This window comes from Manacus candei, unplaced genomic scaffold (assembly GCF_025592945.1).
Source record: "Manacus candei isolate 608988 ecotype Guabito, Panama unplaced genomic scaffold, ASM2559294v1 h1tg000024l, whole genome shotgun sequence".
Classification (NCBI taxonomy): domain Eukaryota; kingdom Metazoa; phylum Chordata; class Aves; order Passeriformes; family Pipridae; genus Manacus; species Manacus candei.
This window is the reverse complement of record NW_026138072.1, coordinates 660,773-670,478: the sequence shown is the minus strand read 5'-3', so window position 1 is coordinate 670,478 and position 9,706 is coordinate 660,773. Positions and strand designations below refer to the sequence as shown.

At 40.2% G+C, this 9,706-nt stretch overlaps 1 protein-coding gene across 4 annotated transcripts in view; it reads right to left on the bottom strand.

The window, feature by feature from the left end:
* Nucleotides 1-8,989: 8,989 nt before the first annotated feature.
* Nucleotides 8,990-9,706, bottom strand: part of KIAA2026 (KIAA2026 ortholog) — a 90,114-nt gene continuing 89,397 nt past the window's right edge. For all 4 annotated transcript variants that reach the window (XM_051788225.1, XM_051788223.1, XM_051788224.1 and 1 more), the window contains one exon: nt 8,990-9,058. The gene's annotated coding sequence lies outside the window, so the exon portion shown is untranslated. The remainder of the gene's footprint in view (nt 9,059-9,706) is intronic.

Below are 9,706 nucleotides of genomic sequence, written 5' to 3'. Positions count from 1 at the left end.
CAGGCGGGAAGGGACCACAGAGGGTCATCTGGTCCAACCTCCCTGCTCAAGCAGGGTCATCCCAGAGCACATGGCAAAGGATTGCATACAGGTAGTTCTGGAATATCTCCGATGAGGGAGACTCCACAACCTCTCTGGACAATCTGTTCCAGTGCACACTCACCCACACAGTAAAGAAGTTCCTGTGTATCAGTTTCTGCCCGTTGCCTCTTGTCTTATTGCTTGGCACCACTGAGAAGAGCCTGGATCCAGCTTCTGGACACTCTCCCTTCAGACAGTTACCGTCATTAATGACGTCACTCTCAGCCATCTCTTCTCAAGGGTGTACTGGCCCAGCTCCCTCAGCCTTTCCTTGTAAGAGAAATGTTCAGTTCCTCAATCACTCTTCTTACTCTCTGCTGGACCCGCTCTCTGCTGGGCCTGTGTCCGGTGACACACTACAGCTGGGAAGCCCTCCGTGGGGGTCACCTGTGGAGGGTGGTGGCCTGGCACCAGTGGAGCCCTGAGCCCTCTGTCCCACCGAAGCACTGGGATGAGCAGCCACCTGGCCCTGCTCCTGACTGAGGAGTGCCCCATGTGGTGCATCGCCTCTCTTGCAAAGCATGCAAAGCTTTTCCTGGTTTCGCAGCTTTTTTTGGTTGTTTCTTGGTTTGTTTGTTTTGGGTTTTGTTAAAACAGAGAAGAAAGTTCATGAAAGTAGTAGCAGTGCCACGTGGCTGAGCGGCAGAGTGCCACAGGCCAGCATACCAGGTGGGAGGGGTGGTGAAGCCTCACAGACATAAGTCACAGCATTGGCAGTGCCCACAGAGTTCCCCCTCCACTGCATTGTATCCTTGGCATTGCATAGCTACAGCACTCCCCAGAATGGAGCTCAGGTAGCCTGGGCTGAAGGGAATAGCTCCAGGAGGTGTTAGTTAATGGCTGCTTCCAGTGAACTCGTGGCAAGGAGAGCACCTGGGAGGATGGGGGCCCAAGCTGTGACACAGACTGTCATCACTCACATGGCTCTTCACACTCTGCGGGGGTGCACGCTTCTGCTCTCACACTGCCTCTGAATGACGGAACAGAGCTGTTTAGTGGTCATTTTCCCTATCTTTATCGTACTGATTTGCAACATTCTTTGCTACTCCTGAAGATATCCTAAAAGATACTTATTTCTTATTGCTCTGTGACATAATCAGGAAATTACAAAATATGTAATGGCACGATCCAGAGAAATGGCTGTTCCAATAAATCCAGTGATGCAGATAAACACTGAACATTTCTGCTTTCTAGCATACCCCTGTGTTGCCAAATGAAAGCTCACAGGAGTTGCAATACTCTTTGGAATGAAAAAGTCTGAAAGAGTGGTACACTGAAATGTGGTGACTATGCTCTTTGCACACCTCAGGTGCTTTAGTAAATTTCCATACTCTGGCTTAGTGAGTTTTCTCATTTGCTTCATGCAGCCTCAGTACACACAAGATAATTGCCGACAATTTATGATTTACAGCTCCAGATTATGCTATGATCCCAAAACATACATCTAGGCTGAGATTTGGTTTATTCTGTTTTGTTCAGTTTTTTTTCCTCTCTGCTTTTGTTTCACTTACCTGTGTTACCTCTCTCTTCACAAACAGACAAACATACCTCCAGATTAGGTTCTCAAAAGTAGATTTTACATTAGAAACCAATATAAAAAATTCCTTTCTAAATGTTTTCTTAAAACTACAAGCGCATAATTACTCCAGCAAAATGCTTGCAACACAAATAATAATTAAAAAAAGTCAAATATAACCCCCCCCAAATGTAATGTAATGGAAACTGCCTTTTGAAAATGTCATACTAATAATATATAGGATGTTAAAGTAGTATTACTAATATACATAAGAAAATACATTTTTAAAAAAAGATGTGGCCTGATATTGAGTGTAGATCTCTATTTCTCCTTTAAAATTCTTCTTAGGTTTGAAGTTGATTAGAGAAGACAATCAAAGAATCAAATATGGACTTTCATATTTGATTTCTTGTATCATATCAGTGCTAATGTACTGGGGGTCACCACTCCTGAAACACTCACATAAGCAGCTTTATGCAAGGACATTTGCTCTCCAGCAACACATGTTGCTCCATATCAATTTGACTATGCCTACATTATTGATCTGAAGGAAAATGCACAACTTGAGAAAATAGGAGCTACATATCATTTATTTCTTTTGGCTCTATGTTTACTTGAGGATTGGAACTGTAGAATAATTCCATCCTTTTCTAAGTGGTCTTTTTCCTTTAATTCTTTGGGCAACATTTGAAAATTAAACCCTCCCTCAGTTAAGAAAAAGACCTGACTAAACTGATTTTGGTGACAGTCATACTCTACAGGTCAAAACAACTTTTAATATTCTGTCAACTCAAAATTCAGAAGTAATCTTCTGCTTTAGATCAGAAAGATTTCTGATGTTTGTAATACCGACAGCCCTTTTATCATCTGTTCTGAGCACAGCATTTGGGAGGGCACTGTGTGATATGAATTAAGCTGGAATTATAGTGCATACATGTTTTGACATGATTGGGACATCAGGGTCAAATACATCAACCCAGTGCCCTTTATTGCTCTGTTAGTCTGGAATGACCAATTTAAGATAATTGGATCTAATTTCCAAACAAATTATTCAGCATAAATTCAGTTTGACTTTATGTCAAAAAGACTGATGTTTAACCTCGTGTCTTCCAATCCAAGCTGGTTCATTTTGTCAGCTCACAAAAGAGGAAAATCCCTTGTTCACTGAGCATAAATTATACTTGTAAACCTTGTTTTAAGCAGAAAAAGTTAAAAGGCAATTCCTCATCCACAGGAACTATGGGCCTGGTTTGTTTTCTAATTTAGTAGCAAAACCAAGTTAAGCGATAGCAGTTTAACATTCTTGCTTAACAGAAAAATACAAATGTGTTTATATGTTAAAACCACAATCAGCTATTTAGGGTAAGAACTAGAACAATATCTTCAGAAAGCATTTAATTTTGATTAAAAATAAACAGTGATGAAGCATGCACCAAATAATTTGCAAATTGTTCTCATTCAAATTGTTCTCATTCAAATTTGATTTATTTGTGGTACTAATTTTGTGGCTTCGGTTTTCCATCCATTGAATCCTCTTACATCACTGACTGGTAAATTGAAAATCCCCTTGTTAGAAGATTTCTGGTCTGGTGTAGGTATTAATACATCATGATCAAGACTGCTCTTACATTCATCTTCAAGCCTGAACTTTATAAACTGTTACTTTTCCAGTCCATTCATCCTCCTAGTAACCATTCTGATGATTTCTAGTTTTTCTGTAACTCTTCTGCATTGCTAAACCAAAATGACATGTAGTATTCCAGTGTCTACACCAGTGCAAAATACAAAGGTAAAATAATTGCTACACTGCAGGGAGATAGAGCTATTTATTTCCTTTAACATAAGCATGCTGCCACAGTTTTGAAGCAACAGTACTCTCCAGCTTTCTCTGGAATCTTTCTGTCACTGCAGCATGTTCCAGCCACCCATTCAGTGGCCCATAGCCTCTCTAACAGACAAGCTCTTGGTGAAATTTGAGTTCAGCAGGAAGCAAGAAACTCTGTGAAGAGAAGAAACCAGATTTTACATCCTGAGTTTCCAGGGCGTAGTGTATCAGCCTTTCCTATGAACACCTTGAAAATCTTGCTTCCCTGCACTGAAGGTGATGATGGACCGCCGAGCATCTGAGCCTTCCTACTACAGTGGAGCTAGATCTTCACTCCTGCCTCAGGCACAGATCTATCATCTCTTCAATCATATACCCATCAGTCACTTCACTCCTATGTGTTGTAACTGGAAACTCATACTGAACCAATTTTCTGTTGTCATTACTACCAACAGTCCAGTCCCATCCCTTAACTGTGGCCCAGCTCTCATTCTGTGTACTACAAGCTTGGAAATATTTGCCTTGAAAACTTGGTAAGCATTCAGTATTGCTCTGAGTCAACAGGTATTCTTCATTATCTGTCACTATCCTAGTCTTACAAATGAAATCAGGAGGAATATTGTAAGACCTCAGTGCAAGAATCCACTGTTATAAAAATACAGGACAGCTTTGTGTAGCCTATATTCAGTTCAGATACAAGCAGCTGTTGGCTCGGAGAACTCTTCTGTGCAGGCACACTCATGCTATCAAGCAAGTTTGCATTTCTTCTTGGACTTTGTTGACTCACTTTATCTTAACTCCACAATATGGCATCTGTATTGTGGCACTGCATGTGCTAATCTAGTTTAAGAAAATAGCACAGGGAGTCTAATGAGCTTTTATCTCTTGATGTCTCTGCTCTCACCTGAATCCTTATAAAAATCCTTCCCAGACATCAACCACAGGACATTTAGGGCTTATTTAGCCAAACACATCCATCTCTTACCTAAGGTACAAGGACAGGAAATGCCTCATTGACACTCCAGACATACCCAAGAATTGGGCATTTTCACCTTCATCCTGTAATTAAAGCAGAATGATTAAACCCTGGTCACTCATTTCAGAACAGGAAGTGGAAGAAGAACTACCCACAGATTCGAGATTGATAGGGCACAGAGAGACTGTTTGCATCAGACATGCTGTTTTGATAAACTTAAGCAGTGCTTTTCCCTCTTCCCTGTTTAGCAATACTCATTTTCTGTGCTCCCTCTCCTTCTGACCTTGTTATTTTGTATTTGGAGCTATAATCACAACTAAGAATTACACAGAAAATATGAACTGATTATTTCTTGTCGAAAAACAAAACTAACAAACTTTGTTCAGATAGACATACACTGCCTTCGCAGCCAATTCAGGTTCTATGTCACCCTCTTTCTTCTGAATGCTCTGCCCCCTTTCCGTGCCGGCTCAGCATTCCCTTTGTTATTAAATGGAGGTCGGAGGTCAGGGATTGGTGTTAACCTGGAGAGGGGGCAGGGAGGCAATCAGCACACCTTACTGTGATTTCAGGACAGAAGGCTTTTTCTTCATTTGCCTTCAGCCTGGAAAGGTCCAGTCAATCTTAAACTAATAAGAATTTGTTAAACTGATAATAGGATAACCAGAACCCAGTCCAAATATAAGCCATTTATTCTTCCTTTATCTATTAAATATCTCACTTTTTACAGTCTGACAGCTTCTGCCAAACCCTAATCACTCGCTTGATTGCTACATCTTTCTGCTCTTTAGCCCCTCTGATATCTGCCAGCTATCACTGCCAGCTATCGTATTTCCACAAAACACAAGCAAAGAAATCACCTCCTTCATCAGCCTAACTTTATGCAACTGAACCACCATCCTGGTTCTCCTTTTCTAATCACATCGAGATTAATCTCTTTTTTTTCCTACAAGACCTCAAGTCCCTCTACACAGACCACATTTCTTACCCAAGTTTGTTTAGCATTCCATGTCAGCTATCTTGGCAGTAATGTCAGCCTGTTTATTTTTTCATAATAGTTTCCCATTCTATCTCTCCTGCACACGGTCCTCAGACAATTCATGTTCAGGCTACCCATATTACACCAAACCAGTAATTTTGTTTCAGTCATTTCAATCAATGTTCTCTTAGCTGACAAATCCTGTTACCTGTCAAATTTTATCTTGCCTTATTATCTGTTTATTAATGCTATCAGAAGGCTTTGGTCATTAAAAAAAAAAAAGAAGGATGTATGTGATAAGAGCTGGTAGTTCCAGGTAGGTGGACAAGCATGATCACCACCAAGGACTGACGAATGCAGGAGGCATGGTTTCATAAGCTCTTTGTCCTTCCATTTGAGCACAGATGACTGCAAGGAGACTCTGCCAGGTTTATGTGTGTATTTGTGCCAGACTGGCTTTTTACATTTGTGCAGTATATTTAAATAAGAACTACACTTGAGAGACTTATTTCCCGTATTTTATATATACTGCAATAATAATAATAAACAGGCAATAGATAGATATATTGTATCTTCTTTAAAAGCAGCCCTATTCCAGTTGGAAATCAGTCAAGAAATTCTCTGGTGGTGAAAGGGGTGAAATAACTTTGAAATCCATGGAGCTGAAATAATTTACAGCAGCAGAGAACACAATCACTAACTTCAGTTTTGATAATATTGAGAAAAAGGCATTTCAAAAACACACATATAGTCAGCTTCTGTTTAAACCATTGCCAATTTTGTTCTAATGGTAAGTCTTTTGCTTTCCATTAAGTAGCACAAGGAAATGACAAAGGGTCAAAGTCATAAGCTACAGCAAGGAAAATTCAATTTGAATATTACGAGGGGGAAAAATTGCAGTGAGAGTGGTACAACACTGGGGCCCAGGTTATCCATAGAGGCTTCAGCTCTGCTATGATCCATCTGGATTGCTGTTTGCTCCATCTGGTTCACAGCTCTGGTTGTGTAAGAAATATAGTCTTGTTTATCAGAGTGTATCATGGTCACCATTCTATGCATATCTGTCTGGACAGTATAGCCTAGTGTCATCCATCTCTGCAGATACAGTTGCTACAGTTTATTTTTTTTACATGGGGCTCTGGAAGGTAGCACAGACCTATAGAGTTAGGAGGGAAAATAAGCCTGTGAAAGGACCTGACCTCCCAGTCCAGTATATATGTGTCAGAATATATAGATATATACTCTTTTATGTAAGAAAATCCAGCATAAAGACATCTTTCAGCTTAGAGACTCGCAGGTTGCTCAGACAGATGCAATGCAGCGACATAGCGCATAACTCTCTCCAGTGTGTGAGGAAGGAAGAACAAAGACCTGAGAGGTGTAATGCTGAAAAGTTACTCTGACACTGTCATGAAGGACATCCACAATTCAGCTACTGTTCCTCATTACCACCACTGGAGTCACCTGCCTTTCCTTTTCTATAAGGGAGAGTTTTTAGGCTGACAGCTTCACCATACACATGGATACACTATTTGTATACAGCTGCCAGGTGAATTTCTCCTCTGGATTAAGCAGTCTTATCTGCCCAGTTTCATTCCTGGCCACATTTTTCTGCTTTCTGCATTGTGAAAGCACACAATGTGTTTCTCCACATTGAGAAACTGCCCCAGGGTAGTGATCAGCAGGGTCAGTTCACCAGTCTGGTTCACTGCATGAAAGCCCACCTGGCAGCAGGAAGGTGAAGTAGGAGTGGCAGCAACTTTTCTATCAGCAGTGTGCACTTAATACACTTCAAAAACTACCCCATAATTTTTCTTTTCCATGCTTTTGACTTCTACAGCCCTACAAAACAGTCCTAGAGAATTCTTCCAGCAAAAGAAAATTAGAATGTCACCACACAAACTTACTGACTTCCCACTTCAAATATGCCAAAAATATGAAATATATCTGCTTCTTAGTTACACTTAGGTCAACTGACTGTATATTTATACTTCCCCTTAGCACACACTAACTACACAGATTACTGATCAAGTCATGAAGTAAGCACACAAACATGTAAATAAAAAGATTACAAAAACAAAGAAGCTACTGCAACAACCCACCGTGCTCCCCTGCAACTACTACAATAGCAGGCTATAGCCACCACAACCTTAATGCAAGACAAATTGCTGGGAAGCAGAATCAGTTACAATAAACTAGCAGTGAGAGCAGGGAGAGAAAAGCTTTACGAGATCCAGCAGTATATAAGGAATTGTGGGCCCTTAAATTACACAGCAAAGGGACTGCTCTGGTTTGATGAAAGGTTCTGAATGTGTATGTATCAGGCTTGGGTCCTGGAGAGCATATTCAAGCTTCCTATAATTTCTGTAGTTGCTGCAGGGTATGTGATGCTCAGCTGAAGCCAACATCTGCCCAACAGCACAACCATAGAGAAGCTACAAATTAATTTCAAATTTAAATAAACATTGGCAGTAAATGCCACAGAACTACAGGGAGTTTGAAGTCAGATGACACATCTGAACTTTCGGGTTGGTCCAATAGTTGAGTTCAATAAAAACTGTGGACAGCAGTCCAAGGCTAGTACAAATACAGTGCAGATATATTACAAAATTTGCCTTCCTCCTCTTGTTTCCTCCATCCACTCCTGATTTTTATTTCTCTGATCTCTACTCAGGACAGAACTTTGTTTTTCTGAGTGTAGGTGGAGTCAAATGACTTTTGAGGAGAGGAGGAGGGGATTTGTATAAAATCTGATGGCTTACACATCCTGAATGAGACAGATCGGTTTATTCAGATAGCCCGATGGTTGTTCAGATGAGAAAGATGACCTGGTGGTTTACAGTACAACTCAAGAACTTACATACAACTGGAAGGTGAAGGAAGGTGAAAGAAAAGCTTCATATACCCTACAAGCCTTGGTTGCCTGAATAAGGTAATTTCTTGATACTATGTTTGATTTTTGTTACTTCAAACTGATTGCTCAGAGCATTCAGGCCCTCTTTTCCCCCTGATATGCTCTGTCAATAAACTGTGTTATAGATCATACTTATTAGACTGATTCCTTCTAAAATGATGTTATGAAGTTAGAAAGGAGAATTTAATTAAGAGTTCCTCCTGAACTTGTATCTCAAGAGCAGTAACTAGCACAGCTCTATTGTATATCAAGCTGTAGTGGCCAGTGAGCATCAGCAGAGCCAATCTGAGTGTTATGAAGACCATAAGGTATATGAGTGTGACAAACACAGTAAGCACCTGTTCCTTGCTAGTGTATAAAGGCACGTGTGGAGGAAGTTTCAGCATAATTTACAATTGACTTCCTTATTTCTTTCTTCTAATACAACAATTAAGACAAGATTATATTTGTTAATCTGCTGACAATTTATTAAAGATCTACTTTGTATTTAGTTTTATGTAATTCCTGTTTCAAGGTATCAGCTTTTGGTAAAAAGTAGTTGTACGTCTGTGTACATCAAGTATGTTTTTCTTGCTTTTCTCTTTTTCTTGCTAAGTCTGAATCAAAGGTAAAGTACTATACTTGTACTGGAAACTCAAATCAAACCTCCACTTACGAATCACATTTCTTTATCTAAGTGTGGAAAAATTTAATACTTGCCTTTTTTGTCTTCCTGGGGAACCTGTTTCTGTAACGTATCATCAGCTCACAAGGAGTCCACTCAGCCTCTAAGAGAGAGTGAATACAGTTATCTGGGGAGTTTTATATATGAATTGCATGAAAACAAGAAGATTAGGATTCATACCAACAACAGTCTTTTCTTGATTCCACCACTCAGTTGTTCTGCAATGTGCAGCAAATGTATTCAACTCATTTGCTCTTTTGTAAAAAGTGAATTAGAACATGGAACAAGATAACCAGGTAAAACAAGTATCAGTCTTCACAAGTTTATATGGCACCCTCAAATGCAAGCAGTCAGATAAGTGTTTTATAATTTATTTTTATTATTGTTTGATAAGCCTTTTGAGTCAATGACATGAATAAAAGCAGAAGCAGCTTGGAGAACTTGTAGAGCATGAATAGAGCAACACCTGCAGAAAGTGTTGCAGTCCAAGGCTAGTACAAAGTGCCTTTCTAGCTATTCAGCTGCAAAGATAAAAGTTGCACTCCTACCTGTGTGTTCTTGCTGGCAAATTTTGCTGTAAGGATAATGATACTACTAGCAGAGCTGTCTGCTCCTGCTGATGAACACACCAAGCACAGATGACAGCATTGTGGCTTTCCTGATTGAAGCCCCTGTCTCACAGGGCATCCACTCCAGCTGCCATGAGAAATCTTGGAGATAGGAGTCAGTGGGATGCCAGACAGTGATTCTT